The sequence below is a fragment of the Chelonia mydas genome, chromosome 5, assembly GCF_015237465.2.
Source record: "Chelonia mydas isolate rCheMyd1 chromosome 5, rCheMyd1.pri.v2, whole genome shotgun sequence".
Lineage (NCBI taxonomy): Eukaryota > Metazoa > Chordata > Testudines > Cheloniidae > Chelonia > Chelonia mydas.
In genome coordinates this window covers 48,545,881-48,558,545 of record NC_051245.2, presented here as the reverse complement: position 1 = coordinate 48,558,545, position 12,665 = coordinate 48,545,881, and the positions used below count along the sequence as shown (strand labels likewise).

At 50.0% G+C, this 12,665-nt stretch overlaps 1 protein-coding gene across 6 annotated transcripts in view; it reads left to right on the top strand.

The window, feature by feature from the left end:
* The window catches only part of FCHO2 (FCH and mu domain containing endocytic adaptor 2), a 230,456-nt gene that overhangs the window by 66,726 nt on the left and 151,065 nt on the right, over positions 1-12,665 (top strand). The window lies entirely within an intron of this gene.

Here is a 12,665-nt window from a genome sequence, read left to right as displayed (position 1 = left end):
GTGGGAGGATGATAGGCCATAAATAGGGATTCTGCAAGGTCAGCTCCCAGACTACTGCACTGGGCAGCACAGCATGGGGAGGAGGTGACCAGCCCTCTGTGGAGAAAGAAGTAGTTCGGGACTATTTAGAAAAGCTGGACGTGCACAAGTCCATGGGGCCGGATTCGTTGCATCCGAGAGTGCTAAAGGAGTTGGCGGATGTGATTGCGGAGCCATTGTCCATTATCTTTGAAAACTCATGGCGATCCGGGGAAGTCCCGGACGACTGGAAAAAGGCTAATGTAGTGCCCATCTTTAAAAAAGGGAAGGAGGAGGATCCTGGGAACTACAGGCCAGTCAGCCTCACCTCAGTCCCCGGAAAAATCATGGAGCAGGTCCTCAAGGAATCAATTCTGAAGCACTTAAATGAGAGGAAAGTGATCAGGAACAGTCAGCATGGATTCACCAAGGGCAAGTCATGCCTGACTAATCTAATTGCCTTCTATGACGAGATAACTGGTTCTGTGGATGAAGGGAAAGCAGTGGACATGTTGTTCCTTGACTTCAGCAAAGTTTTTGACACTGTCTCCCACAGTATTCTTGTCAGCAAGTTAAAGAAGTATGGGCTGGATGAATGCGCTATAAGGTGGGTAGAAAGTTGACTAGACTGTCGGGCTGAACGGGTAGTGATCAATGGCTCCATGTCTAGTTGGCAGCCGGTATCATGCGGAGTGCCCCAAGGGTCGGTCCTTGGGCCGGTTTTGTTCAATATCTTCATTAATGATCTGGAGGATGGCGTGGACTGCACTCTCAGCAAGTTTGCAGATGACACTAAACTGGGAGGAGTGGTAGATACGCTGGAGCGTAGGGATAGGATACAGAGGGACCTAGACAAATTGGAGGATTGGGCCAAAAGAACTCTGATGAGGTTCAACAAGGACAAGTGCAGAGTCCTGCACTTAGGACGGAAGAATCCAATGCACCGCTACAGACTAGGGACCGAATGGCTAGGCAGCAGTTCTGCGGAAAAGGACCTAGGGATTACAGTGGACAAGAAGCTGGATATGAGTCAACAGTGTGCCCTTGTTGCCAAGAAGGCCAATGGCATTTTGGGATGCATAAGTAGGGGCATTGCCAGCAGATCGAGGGACGTGATCGTTCCCCTCTATTTGACATTGGTGAGGCCTCATCTGGAGTACTGTGTCCAGTTTTGGGCCCCACACTACAAGAAGGATGTGGAAAACTTGGAGAGTCCAGCGGAGGGCAACAAAAATGATTAGGGGACTGGAACACATGACTTCTGAGGAGAGGCTGAGGCAACTGGGATTGTTTAGTCTACAGAAGAGAAGAATGAGGAGGGATTTGATAGCTGCTTTCAACTACCTGAAAGGTGGTTCCAAAGAGGATGGATTTAGACTATTCTCAGTGGTAGTGGATGACAGGACAAGGAGTAGTGGTCTCAAGTTGCAGTGGGGGAGATTTAGGTTGGATATTAGGAAAAACTTTTTGACTAGGAGGGTGGTGAAACACTGGACTGTGTTACCTAGGGAGGTGGTGGAATCTCCTTCCTTAGAGGTTTTTAAGGTCAGGCTTGACAAAGCCCTGGTTGGGATAATTTAATTGGGGATCGGTCCTGCTTCGAGCAGGGGGTTGGACTAGATGACCTCCTGAGGTTCCTTCCAACCCTGATATTCTATGATTCTATAGCAGTTAGGTAAAGGGGAGAAGGGACTGAGCAGCGATCTTGGTTTTGACTCCCCAAAATCAGTACATGCTTCATCCTTTTTTTCTATTTGAAGTTTGTGAACAGTTGTTCCTTTTTGATAGTGTTGTTTTTAAGTGTTTTGCATTACAGAAAAATATCTAGGGCAGTAATGCAAAGTAGTAGAGTGAGAAGAATAACAGTCCACCCTAACAATTTCTTTAAGGTTTACTTGCTAGGATGAATACGTAGCCAAAAATAATATTATTGTATTTTACTTGTCAAACTCTTACTTCCTGAGTTTTCCTACAACAATTCAGTCCCCTTCTCTCAAGTTTTAGAGTGTCAAATCTGAGTTGGAGAAAATTCACTTATGAAAGAACATCCTGGTTGGGTCATTCTAGTTGTTACTGGTGATTCTGAAATGGAAAGTTCCTTGTAAGTGGAGGATATTGTGAAATAACTGCAGGTACTCTGTTTTCCTCTACTGACAGGAAAGCATTTTAATTACATATCTAGATTAGTGTTGAACTCAAAGACAGAATGGTTACATTTCTTCCTCTCGAGTATGAAGACTTATTTGCTAATATAATTGAATCAGAAGTTCTTCAAGTGATGGTCTCTTTTATAGTCCACTGAGGGTTATGCGCCATGCGTCTAGAGCCAGAGCTTTCCAAAACAGTAGCGTCTTTTGGTCCGCGCATGCGCCCTTGTATGGCCTCATGGTTTTGCCCAAGGCAGTCAAGGGCAGGGTGGACCGACTGCGTCTTCAATTGCTTCTCACTGCCACATGGTCTGAGTCGGAGCTCTTGCTGTTTTCTCGTCCTTGGTGACACACTTCCAAACTTTCCAGAAAAAACAACTGGAATCATCATGAGGAGGGAATCCTGGTTACATTCCTCAGGCTTTCCTAGAGAGTACAGAGCACAACTGAGGACCTCCCTTTTGATGAATCACACCTCTTCAGTTAGAAAACAGATGATTCCTTGCATGCACTGAAAAACTCTAGAGCCACCCTGCAGTCCCTAGGCATCTATATGCCAGCACCAAAATGAAAGTTTTTCCGCGCACCACCTACACAACACTATAGAATTCTCCAGTTCTACCACCAGCGAGCCTATGAACCTCAACAGAAATACCCGAAGGTCAACAGATCTTGTCCGCCTGGTCTGCTGGTGCAGTCCTCAGCGCAGCACCCCCTGTCTTCACATATGCAATATTTCTAAGTGCAGCTAGAGAACTGTCAACCACTTTGAACCCCAACTCTCATGCCAAACACCCTGTCTGGGGGCCGTCTCAAACTTTTTCTACCAGCATGGAGTGCGATAACAACGGAGAACTGGGTCCTGGAGGTAATTCAAAACAGCAATATGAGTTTATGATGCTACCTCTGCCACATGCCCCGCCTGGTCCCATTTCGGGGATCACTCTCGTGACAGTATTCTTACTTTAGAGGTGTACTCCCTCCTGCAGAGAGGAGCAGTGGAACCAGTGCCTACAGCCTTTCAGGGCACAGGGCTTTATTCCAAATATTTCCTGATGCCCAAGAAGAAAGGGGGATGGAGACCAATCTTGGATCTTTGACACCTCAACCTTTCCATTCACAAGCGAAATTTCTGCATGGTCACACTTGCAGCCATCATTCCCTCACTAGAAAAAGGCATGTGGTTTACGGCACTTAATATGCAAGACCCCTGCTTCCCCATGAACATCCATTCAACCCACAGACCGTTCCTAAGGTTTACTGTGGGGTCAGCACTTCCAGTGGGTCCTCCCATTTGGACTTATCACTGTTCCATGAGTCTTCACAAAAGATTTTTCCATGGTAGAGGCTCACGTCCGATAGCAAGGAGTCCTTGTCTTCCCTTACCAGATGACTGGCTGCTGGTGGTGCAATCCCAAAAGAAGCTTGGGAATCGACTTCCCAGGTCCTTCTACTCCTCTCCTCCCTAGGGGTGAGTGTGAATATTGAAAAATTGACTTTGCACCCTACACAGTCCCTAGAGTTCATTGGAGCATGCATTGACATGACCTCTGCACATACTTATCTGCTGAAAGACAGATTCCAGAGCCTACTGGACCTGATTGTTTCAGTGATATCCAACTCCTTGGTCTCAGCCAGAACTTGTCTTTTCCTCCTCGGCCACATGGCAGTGTGCACGTATGTCTCAGCCTTCGCTCACCTGTGCTGCTGCTGTAGGGAATCACTCTCAACTCCATCAGGGTGCACACAGTGGCTATTAACACTTTCCACCCTTTGGTGGAGGGACATTTGGTTTTTACCTACCCTTTGACTCTGTCCGGTTCTGGAAGGCTTTGTACGTAAATACCTGTCCATTCAGCCTATTGCTCCTCAGTGGGACCTCAACTTAGTGCTTACTCATTAATGAACTCTCCCTTTGAACCCGTGGCCTGCTGCTCCCTTTCTCTTCTTTCCATTAAGTTCGCTTTCCTGGTTATGATCACCTGCGCAAGAAGGATTGGTGAACTAGGGGCCATGATGACAAACCCCCTTTCACCATGTTTTGTAAGGACAAAGTTTTGCTGCGCTTGCATCTCAAATTTTTACCAAAAGTGGTTTCCTGCTTCCACCTCAACCAACCCATATATTTGCCAACTTTCTTTCTCAAACTATACACCTCAAATGAGGAACAGTGGTTTAACTCCCTTGATGTCCGTAGGGCCCTGGCCTTTTACCTATAAAGGACAAAGCCCTTCAGGAGGTCCCCTAGACTATTTGTTGCCATAGCGGAAAGAATTAAAGGGCAGGCCATCTCTGCCCAGAGAATCTTGAAGTGGGTCTCAGGGTGCATTACCCTCTGCTATCAATTATCAGGGAGGACCCCACCAGATGGGGTATGGGAGCATTCCATGAGAGCGCAAGCATCAACTGCATGACGTGCCCCTTGCGGACATATGTAAGGCGGCCACGTGTCTATATGTACACACCTTCTTCTCTCATTATGCCCTAGTGCATGATTCTGCAACAGATGCCTTGTTCGATGTGGCAGTCCTCTATTCCAGGGGTCCATCAGCTTCCTCTCACCCTCCTCCTAGCTGACTCACCCTCAGTGGAATACAGTAGGGACCATCACTTCAAGAAGGGGAGGTTCTTCAAGTGATTGTTCATATTGATTCCAATTAGGTGCTCACACTGCATGCACAGTCATCGGAAAGTTTTTCCCTTAGCAGCACCTGTCGGGTCGGCTGTGGAGCCCGCTGGAGTGGCTCCTCCATGGCGGTGAATATAGGACCCTGCTGACCCGGTGCCTCCTCAGGTCCTTCTTAGCGCCAGTGATGGTCGCTGGAACTGCGGTCGCTTGCTTAGCAAGTGCTTCACTTAGTTTTGTACAGTAGTTTGATCGTAGTTTTGTAGTTAATAGTTGTAGTTATTAGTTAGTAGTATTAGGTTAGTGGGAGCGGGGTTTCCCCATCCCATATTCTTCCCCTGAGTTCCGGGGCATGTCTCTGTCCCATAGGTTTAAGCCCCGTGGCACTTGCAATAAGCCTATGCCAACAGGCAACCCCCACGACTTGTGTCTGAAGTGTCTGGGGGAGGCGCACCAAATAGAAAGGTTCAGAATTTGTAAGGTGTTCTGCCCAAGGATGAAAAAGGAGTGGGACTTCCATCTGAAGCAGCTCCTGAGGCAGTTCTTCGTCCTCATCTGGCCTCGGGCCAACAGGATGAGGAAGGACTCAGACCAAAGAGACCCTCTGCACCAGTGTTCCCCGGCATGGCAGACTGTGGAGACAAGCTGGCACCACTCTCACACCCCAGTGCCATATAAGTGGCACAGGAAGACCGACGGGCTGTTCCCCTGTGCCGAAGAAAGCGGTGCCAGCCAGCACGCACGACAGCAGTGCATTCCACACAGGTGCACTTAGTGCCAAAATTGCTGGAGACAATGCCATTGACTTTGACCCCTCTAAGGGGACCGTTGAGTCCGGCGCCTATTGACTCTCCTGAGAGAGAGTGCCAGGTGGAGGAGTTAGAACTACCTTCCACCTCGGACACTTTTGAAGCCACGAGGGATCTGATTGCCATGATGGCACCTCAGCCCCCAGCAGGCAGAGACAGACCTCAGGTGCCGCAACAAGCAGCACCATCCAGAAGAAAGCCTGCGATGATGAGGCAGTCACCCTCACAAGTGCAGCACCGCTCCAGGACACCCCCGTTGCTGCACTGTTTGCCGGCACCAACCTCCAGATGAGGTTCCCCGGCACCATCAGCAAGGTGCTCACCTTTGCCGGTGACGACGGCAGAGTGGCACCGATCGACGGCAGAGTGGCACCGATCACCGGCAGAGCAGCACTGGTCACCTATGCGGCCTCCTCGGCACCACTACCCCATGCAGTATCTATCGGTGTCACCGTGGTCCTCAAGGTCGTAGTATAGATTGTTGAACTTGGACGCCGATTCCTACTACTCACGGCATAGCCAGCACTGGTCGGACAGACGCCGACATCAACAGGACACGGATATGGTGCCCTGGCAGCCCCAGTGGCAGCCTCCAGGCCAGTGGCCGTTTTGGACCCCCTGGGCTTACCACCAGGCCCAGGGCTCCCTTTCCAGGGGCTCACAGTCGATGGCCTCTCAGGGTCTTAGGGGCCAACCTACGCCTTGGGGCTCTGAGATGAGGTCCGCACACAGCAACCCACCCGACTCGGCGCCCAACCCTGCAACTGGCACCGGGATGACTGTCAGCACTGAGGACCATGGTGCTGAACAGGTTGACACTAGGGAATCAGAGGGGCAGGAGGGCCCTGCATCCCCTCTGGCCTCGTCATCCTTGTCCCCGAATGAGGCAGTGGCAGGGGTTTCGGCCTCGGATCTGCCCCTCATGGACAGCAGGGCCCACCAAGACCTGCTGTGCAGGATTGCCAGCAACATGGGATTGCAGGCAGAGGAGGTGGTCGAACCTGAGGACCCTATGGTGGACGTTTTGGCACTGGAGGGGCCATCGAGCGTCGCTCTGCCCCTTATAAAGACTATTCAGAGCAATGTTAAGCCTCTGTGGCAGACCCCTGCTTCCATTCCTCCTACTGGCAAGTGGGTTGAGCAGAAGTACTTTGTACCCTCTAAAATGTACGAGTATCTTTTCACGCACCCTCAGTCCTGCTCATTTGTAGTGACCTTAGTAAACAAGAAGGAGAGACGGGGGCATCAGGGACTGACTCCGAAGTCCAAGGAGTTGAAAAAAATGGACCTTTTCTGACAGAAGGTCTATTTGACCAGGGGACTGCAACTAAGGATAGTTAACCAGCAAGCTATCCTCAGTAAGTATAACTTCAACTCATGGGACTCCATGCTGAAGTTCAAGGAGTTGGTGCTGCTGGACTCGAGGATAGAGTTTGCGGCAATAGTAGAGGAAGGAAAGCAGTGGCACAGACTTCTTTGCAGGCCTCTCTGGATGCTGTGGACTCTGCCACCAGCACCCTTTTCTCAGGGATAGCTATGAGGAGGAGTTTATGGCTGCAGGCATCCAGCTTACCGCTGGAAGTGCAGCAAACTTTGCAGGACCTGCCATTCAATGGGGCAGGCCTGTTTGTGAAGCAAACACACTCCAGGCTGCACAGCCTAAAAGATTCCCAGGCTACGATGAAGTCGTTGGGTATGCACGCACCGGCAACTCAATGCAAACACTTCAGGCTGCAACCTCAACAATGCCCGTATCCTCCTTAGCTGAGGCAGGATTTCTCTAGAAGGAGGGCAGAAATGGGAGGCGCAAACCTTCCCATCCTCCGCCCGGGCAGGGCTAGGGCCTGACTAAATCATCGTCGGGCTCAAAGTAGGCCGTTTGAAGGTGCGCCTGAGGACGGCACACCCGCCATGACACTGGATCCTTCCCCGTTTCATGTATTGCCTATCCCACGTCTACCGTGCTTGGTCCCAAATAACATCGGACCGCTGGGTTCTTCGCATGGGAGAAGTGGGATATTTTCTCCAATTCTGCTCCCTCCCCTCTCTCCCAGCCTCCTTCTTCAGGGAGCATTCTCACGAGCAACTCCTTATCCAGGAGGTGCAGACGTTCCTCGCCGTAGGGGCAATGGATTCTATTCGCAATATTTTCTAATTCCCAAAGCCAAGGGGGGGTCTCAGACCCATTCTATAGCTGCGAGGACTCAACAAGTTCATGGAAAAATAGAAGTTCCAGATCGTTTCCCTGAGTGCGATTATCCCTTCTCTGGATCCAAGAGACTGCTACATTACTCTTGACTGGAAAGACAAGTACTTTCACATACCTAAACAGCCTGCAGACAGACAATTTCTCCAGTTTGTGGTCGACCACAACCATTATCAGTTCACAGTCCTCCCCTTCAGCCTGTCGACATCCCCCCGAGTGTTCACCAAGTGCATGTCGGTCATAGCAGCCTTACTCTGCCGGAGACAGGTGCAGGTATATCCCTACCTCGATGACTGGCTGCTGCAGGGGGCATTCCAGGGAACAGGTGGAGTCTCAGGTCTGCTTCGTCAGATCCACCTTCAAGAGCCTGGGTCTCCTTTTCAGTGGGAACAAGTCAAATTTGTTACTGACCCAAAGAATAGAATTTAGCGGTGCGGTGTTGGACTCGGTCCAGGCCAGAGCGTTCCTATCAGAGGCCCACTTTCAAGCAATGGCAGACATTATACAAGGCCTCAAGCCATACCCGATCACTACAGCTAGGGTATGCCTGAGTCTCCTTGGCCACGTGACAGCATGCACATACATAGTCCGGCGTGCCGGAATGAGGCTCAGACCCCTCCAAGCATGGCTTGCGTTGGTCTACTGTCCGGGGTCACTATTCCACCACAAGTCCTTGAGTCCCTTTGACGGTGGCTCGACCCTTGATCAGTATGCGAGGAAGTCCCATTCAACAGCCCCCAGCCCTCCTTGTCCCCGGTATCAGACGTGCCTGCGCTGGGATGGGGCATGCACCGGGGAGACATCCAGACGCAAGGCCTTTGGTCTCAGGACGAGCTCTCGCTCCATATCAATATCAAGGAGCTGAGGGCGATCCAACTAATGTGCCAAACCTTTAAGGCCCAGTTGCATGGACAGTGCATGGCAGCTGTGATGGACAACACCACTGCCATGTTTTATATCAACAGGCAGGCTGGAGCTCGTTCCTCTCCCCTTTATCGGGAAGCCCTTCAGTTATGGGAGTTCTGCATAGCCCACTCCATTCACCTGGAAGAGTCCTGTCTCCTAGGGGGCACGGAACGAGCTAGCGGACTACCTCAGCAGATCCTTCTGCAACCACAAGTGGTCCATCCGCCCGACTATCATACACAACATCTTCCAGAGGTGGGGACCTCCCCAGGTCGATCTGGTCGCCACACAAAGCAACAAAGTGCCCGCAATTCTGTTCTTTCCAAAAACACAGCCCGGGCTCACTTGTGGATGCGTTCCTGCTCTCTTAGACAGAACATCTGCTGTACATGTTCCTGCCATTCCCACTTGTACACAAGGTCCTGCTCAAGACCAGCAGGTACAGGGCAGCAGTGATACTGGTGGCACCGGCATGGCCTTGCCAACACTGGTACACTACGCTCCTGGAGCTGTCGTTAGACGCCCCGATTATGTTGCCACTCCTACTGCACCTGAATACCCAAGACCCTAGTTGCCTTCAACACCCCGACCTACAGTACCTCCCTCTCATGGCCTGGAAGCTTCATGGCTAAACCCCATGGAGCTCCTATGCTCGGAACCAGTGAGGGAGGTCTTATTTGGCAGCAGGAAACCCTCTACTAGGGCTACATACTTGGCAAAGTGGAAAAGGTTCACATTATGGTGTGCTCAAGACTGCACACCCCCACTTCAGGCACCCATACCTTTCATCCTGGAGTGCCTGCTACACCTGAAACAGCCAGGCCTGGCAGTGTCATCCATCAAGGTGCATCTTGCAGCCATTTCGGCCTTCCACCCAGGAGCAGCTGCGTGTTCCGTCTTTGCCAACCCCATGGTCGGACATTTCTTCAAGGGTCTGGAACATCTATACCAACAAATTAGACAAGGCATGGGACCTTAACCTGGTCTTCTCCAGGCTATTGGGGGCCCCCGTTTGAACCACTGGCGACTTGCTCAGTCCTCTACCTGTTGTGGAAAGTAGTCTTTCTAGTCACCATTACCTCTGCTAGCAGGGTATCTGAGTTAAAGGTCCTCACATCAGACCCTCTACCCATACGTTTTCTATAAGGACAAGGTACAACTCAGATCTCACCTGGCCTTCCTTCCAAAGGTGGTGTCCCAATTCCACACCAACCAAGACATTTTTCTACTGGTATTCTACCCTAAACCTCACGCAAGCTGCCAAGAGCAGAGGCTCCACTCACTGGACGTTCGACGAGTGCTGGCCTTTTACATGGAGCTCACAAAGCCATTCTGTTAGTCGAATTAGCTCTTTGTGGCAGTGGTGGACGGGATGAAAGGTCTCCCAGTCTCATCACAGAGAATCTCATCTTGAATCACATCCTGCATCCGGATGTGTTATGAGCTAGCCAAATTTCCAGCTCGTGCACTTACGGCACATTCCACAAGGACACAGGCTTCCTCGGCGGCATTCTTGGTCCAAGTACCGATACAAGAGATCTGCAGGTTGGCAACGTGATCTTTGGTGCAGACGTTCACCTCTCATTATGCCATCGCCCAACACGCCAGAGATGATGCAGCATTCGGCAGAGCGGTGCTCCAGTCAGCGATTCCATAACTCCAACCCCACCTCCTGGGTAGGGCTTGGGAGTCACCTAATTGGAATCTATATAAGCAACCACTCAAAGAAGAAAAACAGTTACTCACCTTCTCGTAACTGTTCTTCGAGATATGTTGCTCATATCCATTTCAAACCCACCTGCCTTCCCCTCTGTCTTAGTAGCTGGCAAGAAGGAACTGAGGAGGCGCTGGGTCGGTGGTGGGGAGGTGCCACTCCTGGGGGCTCCACAGCTAAGGGAAAATCTTTACGACTACTGTGCACGCGGCGCACGCACACCTAATTGGAATGGATATAAGCAACACATCTCGAAGAACAACAGTTATGAAAAGGTGAGTAACTATTTTTTACTTACCTATAACTGGAGGTTCTTCATGGTGTGTGATCCCTGTCTGTTTTGTGTCACATTTGGTAACTCAAAGCCAGGGCATATCTTTGATTCCATTCCTGAAATCTTTGTTGGCATGGCTTCAGAGAAGTTAGAGCCATCTGTCTGAAATATCGGATAACATATTTCTATCAGAAGACAATATAAATTTAGATGAAGACATTTTGAAGTATGATGTTAAGTCAAATATTCCACGCACAGTATTCTGTTAACTTTACCTCCATGCAAATTAAACATCTTCCTATCATTCATTTGGCTATAGTTTTGGCTTTCCAAGAAGGTGATATTCTCCTCTTAGTCATTGGTTTCATGAGGGATGTATTGCATTAAAAATACTACTTCAGGTAGTCAATGTGCATGTCCCTTGTGTGCACAAGCTTGGAATCTTTTGCCATGTCATGTCTTTTGCCATGTCTGTCAGGACCACTCTTGTGCCCTTTGCCTCCTTGTAATCCCGCACGAGGACAAAAAAGATGGAGAAACGATGACCTTTTATGTTTCTTCTTACTGCCAGTGGCTGTGAGACAGATGCTGGACTGCATCCAATCAGCTCACACTTTTGTTTAAGCTTCAGACTTGTCTGTGAAGAAATGCTCTTCTTGTTAGTTTAATTTGTAAATATTTCATTGTATTTGGATGTTCTGGGGGGAAAATAAGAGGTGACGGGGAGAGCCCCCTGTACATGCTCCCCCACTCCCTATAAAGCAGGGCAAAGTTACACAACCATGAAAAATACCAGACTCTAAGTGCTTGGGTTTAACCTCTGCCTTTGTGTGATGGGTACAGCAGGTGTCTCTTCTGCCTCAGGGAAGCTCATGTCCTCTGATACATGCTACCTCTGCTTCTCCTTATCCTGCACTTCGAAGTCAAGGGATATAAGGCTCAAACTGCACTTCTTGGAGCAATCCATGAAAGTGACATCAGACCCATTTGGAATAAACATGGTCCCAACTGGAACCTTAGAGCCTTTTGTCATTAGTGCCCCAGCTAACAGGCTTACTTCTGGTTCCAGCAGGGAGAAGAAACTGGCTAAGTAAATACCAGTACTGGGATCCCCATTACTGGCAGATACCTCCTTGATATTGAAGACATCAGTGCAGACCTTCTGCACTGACCGTGGGACAAAGAGCCCCTTAACATTTTGTGTTGGGTACGGAGTGCTGCTGTGACTGCAGCTCCAAGTAGACATTATGTTTGCCTCAGAAGGAGGACCTTCCAGTTCCGAAGTTGGTAGCAGGGCACTGACAGCAAAGAAAGCCAGAGAAGCTTTGGCCCTGGTGCCAACATCAATACCGAGAGCCCTTCTCATACTGACACCTGCACTGGTCAAAGAACCACTCCAGACACCAAAGTTTGCCATTCAGGATCCACCCTCACTTTTTCTCCCAGCACCGATGTTAGCACTAACTTGGGCACTGGCATCATCTTCACCCAGAACTGTGTTTGATGGTACAACGATTCCCAGAGGAGTTCTTCTGCCCTTCTCTAAGGTACTCCTCTCCTGACTCCAATAGAAATCCCTCTTCAGGGAAACGGAAGCGCCTTAGGGGATATCCAAAGAGTCCCCTACAAGATTGGTAGTGGATGGTCCATCCACAGCCTGGCCAATGCCTGTATGATCTACCACCAGAGCCCTATTGAGCATATTGGGGCCCACCATCCCACCTGTCCATGAGTTGAGTCCCATCACATATCTCCATGAGGAGGAGGATATCCCAGGCCCTCTCTGAATTTGTGTCCAGGGCCCTCACACTAAAACTGGAAGAGCAAATGGGCAAGCTAGCAAAACTGGCCCAGGAGATGCTCCAGCTTCCCCACCCACCCCACCCACAGAATCCTCTTCTTTCCCCAACAAGACTGACATCCTGGCTCTGGTACTGACCAAGGATAACTTTTTACATAACTCCC